Source organism: Nelumbo lutea, chromosome 1 (assembly GCF_056320005.1).
Source record: "Nelumbo lutea isolate HS-2025 chromosome 1, American lotus-T2T, whole genome shotgun sequence".
In the NCBI taxonomy this organism is placed as follows: Eukaryota; Viridiplantae; Streptophyta; class Magnoliopsida; order Proteales; family Nelumbonaceae; genus Nelumbo; species Nelumbo lutea.
Genome location: NC_142684.1, coordinates 37,888,791 through 37,899,119, shown reverse-complemented (window position 1 = coordinate 37,899,119; position 10,329 = coordinate 37,888,791). Strand labels below are relative to the sequence as shown.

The window sequence follows — 10,329 nt, the reverse complement described above, 5'->3', positions numbered from 1 at the left end:
GTGCATTGGGAATATCTTCCCATCAAAAACCATACAGCGATGAAGATTTCCCCGATGTACCGTTGTAAAAAGCTGTGAAGATGGGGTTAACTTTGGGGTCAACAGTAGAGTCCGGATCTCCCGCCCACGAGAACTCTTCCCACGTTTCTCGCAGCCACAGATGGATAACATCTCTTCTGCATTTTGCAGGGGAGATCTTCCTAATTCACGGGGTAGCGTGGTCAGAGTTTCTCGTGGACAGGAAATCCGGAGTAGCAATAGCATAGGCTGTTGAGAGAGTTTCTGGACTGTGCACGTTCTGGAGAGTTTCTGGAAAAATCAAAGACGTATCTGGGAAAAATTATTAGGCCTTGTAAAAAAGGAAGCTCCTTCGTCTTCTCCCGTCTACCTCTAGACATTCCAACGGTCATATCTCTGGCCACTTTTTCGGTGTCTTCGAACGACGTTAAGACTACATTCAAGATATACTCGTTTTAAGGATTCTATCTCTAGCTTTTTTTTTTTCAAGAAAGATATTCCCTATCCGTATATAAGAACCCTATGCACTCTTCCATTTCTCACTTCAAGCTCTCATCCTCTACTCTACCTGGTTTTTGCTAGTTATCTAAATTCCTCCAAATCGAACTGCATTTTTTCGAAACTCTTCTTCTTCTCTAGCTTTTACTTTTAGTTTTTCTTTTTTCCTTTTTATGCATTTTATACTTAGCTTTTCGAGTAATTTATTGGAGTCGAGATGGCTGCCTTGAATGATCTCTCTTTGCCCTTCTAGGCTTCCATATAGACCAAATCGAAGAAGACCTTCCATCTGTTGCTCTTCTGCTCTATTGACACTCCCATCGTGACAGGTATCCATTCTTTCTTTCTTTTGTTGCTATCCTTGTTAATTAAAGTTAGATGTAGATATTTGTTGTTTTTCTGCATTGGACATGCTTTCTAATCTTTTGTAAAGATTCAAAGCTTGAGTGTTAGTTGTATGTAATTTTATTGGGTCTGTGTTTTATGCTTTTGCACACTTGTTGAACGATGAATAAATAATTACTTTAATGTTAATCCTTGCTATTTTGTTGGAGTTGAACGATGCTATTTTGTTGGGTCAGTGTTTTATGCTTCTGCACACTTGTTGAACGATAAAAGGCACCCAAACTAAACTCACTCCATTACTTTTTTTATTGTCTATGAAATCTATCTTCAGAATTAGGGTAACCATAAATCAATCAACTTGGAAATGAAAACGACGATCCTTATCAATTTCTCGTTAAAAATAAGGACTAAGCTTTCTTTCAAATAGAAACTTGGACTAAGCTCTCCAAGGTCAGGACCAATCTCTCAACCTCTAAGAGCCTGATTTTCATTACAAACAGAATTGGGAGATTGGCCCTTATCAATTTTCCGTTAAAGATAAGCATCTGATCCCAACTTATTGGTTACCATCAACATTAATTATTTATTATCTAATTCAGAAATAAAGCCCCAATTCTGTGTTTTTTTTTTTTTTTGGCAAATGCATTATGGATAATATTAATGCTTCAGGAATTGGCAAACCTTTCAGCAACAATAATGGAAACATTCATTCTACTATATTGGACAGAGATTCAGTGAGACCCGAGATGTTATCAATTCTCCCGGGGTCAGATTAGTAGTTTTTGTGGGTGTAATTGGGATTTTGTTATAGTTAAAGATTGGGCGAAGGACACACCAATTGGTCAATGGAGGTTAAACCATCAAATAAGCCGTAGAGGTGGTTGGTCATAATTTGGTTAGAGAAAGAAACATGAGAATGAATTTTCCCAAAAAACATGAGAAAATGAATTTTCTTAATGGTTCCTAAAAAAGATGTTAAGCTTTTGGGGATCTGACAGAAGAATACCTCAAATGTTGAAAAATCATAAAATCATAATAATAATTACAATAATACCATTAGCATTTGCCCGTGCACAAAAAATATACAGATCTCTAATGGCATATTGATGGTGCGGTTGATGAAATCGACTGTAACGGTTTCCCCCACTCATCAACTCTATATATGTCCTCAGAGATCTGATTCAACTTGATCATTGGTGTTGTTGGTGATAGAGGAGAATTCTTCAACTGCTTTATGGGATTTTTCAAGGCTAAGGTAGATGCTTGGGTGGTAGGTTGGAAAAACCTTTATAAGTTGGGGTATTTTATGGCTATATTTTTGGTTAAGTCCTTGGCTAGTAGCTTCAAGATAAGATGTGCATGGCCTAGATTGGTTCAAGGTGCTAGCTAGGGTTATTTTAGGAATAAAAGCTATGGTTGGATTTTGAAGATTTCGATGCTTGTTTAATGGTCCCAAAGGGTGACTCCCCATAGGGCTACTATGAGTGTTGGGTTGAGACCATGTAGGGGTGTGGTCCCTAACAAGTGTGAGTGGCACTCCCTCTTTCGATGAGCATGGCAGTATATTTGGTTTTTATCAGATAAGTCCATGGGTCTTCTTTTCAGTTCCTTGGTCAGTGGTGGGCAAGGCTTCCATTTCTGATGTGGTGGTGATGGAGGTGACTTCTTCTTCATGATGTCTCAGTTATTCCTTGGTGTTGTAGTTGCTCTTATAGGGCTGGTTTTCATGTCTACTTCTTGGTGCACATCTATCATGTGTTGAAGTTATTGTGTGGTGAACCCTTGTCATCTTCTTGGACTGGCATTGGATTGGTGCTTGTGGTAGTGTGAGTGGCCGGGGGGGGGGGTTCTTCTCCGTTGCACCTTTACTGTTGTCTTCAAAGTTGGCTTCATGGTGGTAAAGTTGCAATTCTAAGACATACTTCCCATGGACCCTAGTGGAATTCATAACCGGTACTATTCAAGGAGAGTGCTCATCCAAGATGCATAATGAATCGATGTAAGGTATAAGGGATACTTTCCACCATGGTTTTCAAAACCGGACCGGACTGGACGGTCGGACTGGAAAAACTGGGAACCGGTCAGGCGACTGGTTCCGTTTTTCCCCAAAACCGGGATTTCTCAAAAAATCGTTGATTTTGGTAAGCAAACGGCTGATCTGGGCGGTTAACCGTTCGAACAGTTTTGACCATTTTTTATTTTTTTTGTCAGAACGGGCCAACTATTTGGTTCAGACGGTCGGACCGTTCGACCCAGTAACTGGACCCTGACCGGTTCGGTCTCCGAATCGGTTTTAAAAACCATGCTTTCCACCCTTAGGAGAAGTATCATTATTCTACAACGTGGGTGGACACCGGAGATTGAGCTTTTGGCCAATGTGATGGCATCCACACCAAATGTAGTGGCTCAACTAATGGGATTCAGTAAAGTCATGTCCATTGAACAAATTAGTTGGATTGAACATGAACGATGGATGAAGATATGAGATATTTTCTAGAAGATGGGTTTTGATGTTGGGATTACCAATGAGAGATTGGTTTCCATCGCTCATTGTCTATGGAAGTACGGTTTGTACAAGAGTTCAAATCTTCAAGACATTAATAATCAGTGCTAGAAATGGGTGCTACTGGTATCGACGATGAGATTTCCAAGTTGAAGGGTAATATCATGTCTTTAAAGTGCCAACTAGTGGAGCTGGAAGAGAGAGTTGCAGAGTGTACTGAGACTTGAGATGAGCATAATTCTCAGTTAGTTAAATTGCACAATCGTCAAGGCATCCTTGAAAAGATCACTTCCTTGCACGTTGAGTGGCGAGATAGCTAGTTTTACTTTCTTATGTTCATTTTGTAATAGTTGTCATGAATTGTACTTTTTGTACTAATGTAATTCATGCAATGAATGAAGAACTTTTTTATTTGATGTGCTTTTGTTTTATTTTCATTTTAAGTATTGTTTTTCTATATCGCAAACTTTAGGGTATATGTGTTTGTTGATGAATAACAAAGTCACAATTTTTCTAAGTATGGTGGTAACATGAGCCATAAAACTGTGGCACATCAGGTACTACAAGGAAACTAGAGCAAGATTCAAATTGGGTCGATCAAGACCCCATTACTGAATAAGAACATTAGCATAGCACTTGCCAAGAAAAGCTAGAGCCTCAACAAGCTGGTCCAAAGCCCATCTCAAACATAGACACAAAAGTTTAGAATGGCACAAGGAAGGGCAAACAAGATATAAACTGGGTTGATAAAGACTCCAACGTTGTCATAGAACCAAAAGGTTGGCAAGATTAAAAGCAAGACAAGCATAACCCAAACCTAGTGCCCACTTTCAACTTAGATCTAAAAATCCAACATGAAACCCAATATAGGGTAGAACAAGTCAAACATGGCATCGATCTTGCCTAGTAGTCCACCTTTGACCTAGGTCTAGAGATACAACTTGGGACTCATCAGGATGTAGAACAGGCTAGTCATGACTTAAATTGGTCCAACCTCAAGTCCATCTATGACTCAAACCTTAGTGAAATGACTGTCAATCTCTTACAAAAAATTAAGAAAATTAAACTTCTCCTAGGTTGAATTGACTCAAAGCTTGTCATTAACTCAAACACCAAGGTAAAAACTCTTGGATCCCCAACAAGATATTCCCCTCAAACCTCCTGACCTGCCATGGGTGACCCCTAAGTCCATGTTTGGTTTTTGCTCGAGCCAAGGGCCTTATAATTTTGTTGGGATACAAATAAAGGGGATACAGGTGTACAAGAAAAGGCCACACTAGTCTTTAAAGAATGTAACTAACAGCCAACCACTAGAACAAACTAAATAACAAACTAGACAAGTGAACTGGACAAGTGGAGAGGCTGGTATAACAGAATTGTAACAACAAAGTATAAATAAAGAAAGGAAGTTAGGAGGGGATTATGATTTGGGAATACAATCTCTCTCTCTCTCTCTCTATCCTTCTCTCTCTCATTTAGGAGGCAGGTTCCCTTGAAAGGCTCCCTGAGTTAGGCAGTTCCTAACAAGTTGGTATCAAAGCCAAGATGCCAAGCACAAGGTCATCCGCAATGGAGAACAGAGTCGACAACATGGAAGGAGAAATGCAAAGAATATCGGCTAACGTCAAAGAAATCAAAGAAAGCTTTGCATCCTTGCTTGAATGACTGGCACAAGCACCACCTGTGCCAATTCAGGAAGAGTGCAGTGACACCAGTCATCGAAGCGGATCAAGAACAACAAGAATCGAGTTTCCCATCTTTGCAGTGGGAGATCCCACATCCTGGCTTCTACGAACAGAAAGGTACTTCGATTACCACGACACACAAGGACCTGATCGTGTCCCATTAGCTTCTGCACACCTGGAAGGAGAGGCGATCGTCTGGTACCAGTGGTACCGGTGACGGCACCCAAGAGCCACATGGGCAGACTTCACCAACGCCTTAACCATGCGATTTGGAGTCTTGGCTTTTGAGAACTATGATGAAAGCCTCGCTAAGCTACGACAGACTGGCTCCGTCCAAGATTATCAGATGGCGTTCGAAAGATTAGCTGTGCGCGTGCAAGGCTGGCCAGAAAACGTGCTTGTCGGCAGTTTTGTTGGTGGACTCGGGGAAGAATTGCGGTTGGAGGTAAAAGCCATGCAACCCACCACCGTTCTTGAAGCAACAACATTAGCTTGACTACATGAAGACAAGCTGAATCAGGCAAGAAGGATTAATCGACCTCTGGGAGCTGTGATCAGACCAGGTATACCGAACCTAGAACTAGGTATCTTGGGTAAACCGGAGCCCAGATCAGGAGTAGGAATCACAGGCAAGGATGCCAACTCTGGTTCAGGCCCCGACTCAACCAAGAGGTTAACCTGGGCTGAGATGCAAGCCTGACGGGAAAAGGGCCTTTGTTATGCATGTTGAGACAAATTCGGGCCAGGCCATCGCTGTAAGATCCCTCAAGTTTTCTTCCTTCAACCTGAAACCGAATATGTTGAGCAATCAGCAAACATTGAAGAGCCAATGGACAACCAAGAATGGGGGCAATGAACAAAGGAATACCCAGAAGTATCCCTGCAAGCCTTGACCGGTCTTGATTCTTCTCAAACTATGAGAGTAACTGGACTGGTACAAGGGCGCCATGTGTCGGTTCTGATAGACAGTGGCAGCACCCTCAATTTCATTACCAAAACATTGGTCAGACAACTAGGGATTCCGGTCCAACCATGTACAACCTTCTGGGTGCACGTAGCTAATGGGAGCAACCTGGAAACCAGTGGAAACCAGTGGAGCAGATGAGTATTCCGGTCCAACAGTACGTGCACAAAATTAAAGATGAAGATACAAGGACATGAGTCGAGGTAGATCTGCACTCCCTGGAAACCAGTGGAGCAGATGTAGTTCTCGAAGCCCAATGGTTAAGGCAACTAGGGCCAAAGATATGTGATTGGGCCCGTCTCACCATGGATTTTCAAGTGGGCAGCTCACAGGTGCATATTCAAGGGTCCAGGACCTATTAGTCTTGCGTCCCTAAGGAAATAGGCAGCAGACCCAGCCCACATCGTTTTAATGCAGATAGACTCCCACGGGAACGGTCCCATTCTAGCCCAAGGAAGCAGATCCGAAGAAGGCCGCACACAACTACAACAACTACTTCAGAAGTTCTCAGTGATCTTCCAAGAACCTAAGGAACTACCACCGGAACATGCCCATGATCATTGCATTCCATTGCTGCCCGGAACTGCACCCACAAATGTAAGGCCCTATCGTTACCCCTATTTTCAGAAACTAGAGATTGAGAGGCAAGTGCAAGATATGCTTGATAGAAAAATTATACAACCCAGCCAAAGCCCATTCTCCTCGCCAGTATTACTTGTGAAAAAGAAGGATGGGACATGGCGGTTTTGTATAGACTATAGGGCTCTGAACAACATTACTGTGAATGATCGATTTCCCATACCGGTAATCGATGAACTACTAGATGAACTCGGCAGGGCCACCATATTCTCTAAACTAGACCTAAGATCGGGATATCATCAAATTCGGGTCCATGAGGGAGACATCCACAAGACTGCCTTTCATACACACGAAGGGCATTATGAATTTCTGGTTATGCCGTTTGGGTTGACCAATGCGCCAGCTACGTTCCAAGCCCTTATGAATGACATATTTTGACCCCATTTGCTTAAATTTATACTCATTTTTTTTGATGATATACTTGTATATAGCGCTACATGGGACGAACACCTAGTACAACTACAAATCACCTTGGAACACTCATAAACTCCTTGCAAAGGAGTCAAAATGCGCATTTGGACAGACACAAGTACACTATTTAGGGCACGTGGTCGAAAACAGCATTGTAGCAGCAAACCCGGAAAAGATCTCAAGCATGATAAATTGGCCCCGACCTCAAAATGTTAAGGAGTTACGAGGCTTCTTGGGTTTAACAGGGTACTACCGGCGATTCATTAGAGGGTATGGACTGATTTCTGCCCCTTTGACAAGTCTACTTAAGAAGAATGGGTTCTACTGGACTAGGGAGGCCCAACAGGCCTTCGAGACACTCAAAACAACTGTCTCATCCCCACCGACGCTCGCATTTCCAGACTTCTCAAAGGACTTCATTGAATGTGATGCGTCAAGCCAAGGAATTGGTGCAGTCCTCATGCAAGAAGAAAGGCCACTAGCATTTTTCAGCAAAGCAATGATAGCACGGAAATGGGCCAAATCAGTATACGAACGTGAACTGATAGCAATTGTTCTCGCAGTTCAGAGGTGGCGGCCCTACCTTCTAGGAAGGAGGTTCATCATACGAACTGACCACCAAAGCCTGAAATTTCTGTTGGAGCAGTCCATACTATCCCCGGAACAGCAGCATTGGATAGCCAAATTACTTGGCTACGATTATGTCATTAAATACAAGGCAGGGCACACTAACAAGGTGGTGGATGCACTATCACGCCAGCCACAACTATTTCCATTACTTCTCACTGGCCCAACATGTTCCTTCATGGGTTAGCTAAGGGAAGAAGCTGAAAGGCACCCACAACTGAGCAAGCTGCGTTCACAGGTCCAAGAGGACCCTACTAGCCACCCAGGGTACACAATGGAGAATAACTTGCTGCTGTATAAACGCCGAATGGTGATACCACAGGATTCAGCCCATATTCAATAGCTTCTGGAAGTGTTCCACTCATCCCCAGCAGGAGGACACTCAGGGATCCTACGCACTTACAAGAGACTAGCCACCCAATTCCACTGGAAAGGCATGTGAAATTCGGTCCAAAAGTTCATAGTCGAATGTGTCATTTGCCAGAAAAATAAGGCGGATACCCAATCTCCAGCAGGACTGCTACAACCACTCCCAATTCTTACACAAGTGTGGGCAAATATATCCATGGACTTTATAACGGGGCTTCCCCTTTCCTATGGCAAGTCCATCATTCTCGTAGTGGTTGATAGATTGACCAAATACTGCCATTTTCTCCCTCTGTTCCACCCGTTTACAGCCTCCATGGTGGCTAAGATTTTTACTAAGGAGGTGGCACGACTGCATGGTACCCCTAACTCTATTGTCTCAGACCACGACCCTATTTTTATGAGTCATTTCTGGGCAAATCTTTTTCGACTACAGGGAGTGAAACTCTTCAAATCTACCAGCTACCACCCTCAAACAGATGGGCAGACTGAGCTGGTCAACCAGAGTTTGGAAACCTATCTAAGGTGCTATGCAGGGGATAGGCCACGTTTTAGATGCATGGCCCATGCAGGTGTGGGACGTGGCGTAGGGAGAAGAGCAGCAGATTTCCTCCCTTTTCTCTTCATTTTCTTGTTAGTTTATTTCTGTTCTATTTCCTTGTAACCTGTACGTAGGAATAGGTCAATAAAGCCAAGGTTGGCCTTAGGAAGTAGTCAATTTGGTTAAGTAGTTATTACTTAAGAATAGGTCAAGTTGTTAGTGGTTAAGTAGTTATGTTCCTATGGCTTAGGGATAGACTAACTACTAGAGAAGCTAATCCCTTAATTAGTGGGGAGGGCAGTTGGAAGTTAATAAACTCTTGTGGTTTTTTTCTCACCTTAAGCAGAATACTCTCTCTCTCTAGCTTTGACTGGGACCTATCATTGGTATCAGAGCTAGGCACAATGGCTACTAACAAGGAGAGAATTGAGAGCTTAGAGGCTGGACTTGGAGGACTCCAAGACAGCTTTAGTCGTATGGAGGTGGGCGTAGCTGATAAGTTTCATCAGTTGGAAGATGCCATCAACAAATTATCGGAAGCCCTACTCTCCAATCGAGTTGCATCGACCAACAACAGCTTCGAGTTTAAGGCAAACTCTCCTATGGGACATTCTCGCAACATGAGAGAAGAATCTCGAGACAACTTCAAAGTCGGACGATGACCCCACCGAATGGTTCACAAGAGTGGACCAATTTTTTTAATATCAAGGCACCCTTGAATCTTACAAGGTGTCCTTGGCCTCTTTCTATTTGGAAGGAGAGGCTAACTAATGGTGGCAATGGTTACACAGATCCTATAAGGAAGAAGGCAAGGAGGTGACATGGGAGATGTTTCAGGAGGAACTTTGGTCAAGATTTCGTCCTACTGATTGTGAGGATTTTGACGAAGCATTGTCAAAAATCCAACAGGTAGGCTCCTTACGTGACTGTCAAAAAGAGTTCAAGCGGTTGGGCAACTGGGTACAAGGTTGGACGCAAAAAGCCTTAGTTCGGGACGCTCATGGGAGGCCTCAAACCAGACATAGTTGATGGCATCCGGATGTTCAAACCAAGGTCGCTGAAAGAAGCTATAAGCTTTGCACGGATGCGAGACGAGCAACTAAACCGTCAAGAGAAGGCTACATGTCCATTCAATAGGACCACTATTGACTCTTCTCCAACAAAACTGAAGTCTGCTTCACCAATGAAACGACTCACTTGGACGGAGATGCAAAGGAGGCGTGCTCAAGGCCTTTGTTTTAATTGCGATGAGAAATTTATACTGGGCACAAATGCAAAGGACCGCAGTTGCTGTTGCTTGAAGGAAATTATGACGAAAGTGAGACAGATGACGAAGAGGGAGCTCACACCAACCTTCGACAAGCTATGGAACAGATACATCAAATTGGACCTTGAGGACAAGGTCCCTTTGAAAGACGGGGGCAATGTTAGACGCATGGCCCATGCAGGTGTGGGACGTGGCGTAGGGAGAAGAGCAACATATTTCTTCCCTTTTCTCTTCATTTGCTTGTTAGTTTATTTTTGTTCTATTTCCTTGTAACCTGTACGTAGGAATAGGTCAATAAAGCCAAGGTGTTGGCCTTAGGAAGTAGTCAATTTGGTTAAGTAGTTATTACTTAAGAATAGGTCAAGTTGTTAGTGGTTAAGTAGTTATATTCCTATGGCTTAGGGATAGGTTAACTACTAGAGAAGCTAATCCCTTAATCAATGGCTATGTTAGTGGAAGGAAGTT

General features: G+C 42.9%; 1 long non-coding RNA gene across 1 annotated transcript in view; it reads left to right on the top strand.

Annotated features, from left to right (window-relative positions):
- Positions 1-10,329, top strand: part of LOC148874314 (uncharacterized) — a 34,158-nt gene continuing 23,829 nt past the window's right edge. Inside the window, exon 1 of the long non-coding RNA XR_016105424.1 lies at positions 1-845. This is a non-coding gene — a long non-coding RNA (uncharacterized LOC148874314). The remainder of the gene's footprint in view (positions 846-10,329) is intronic.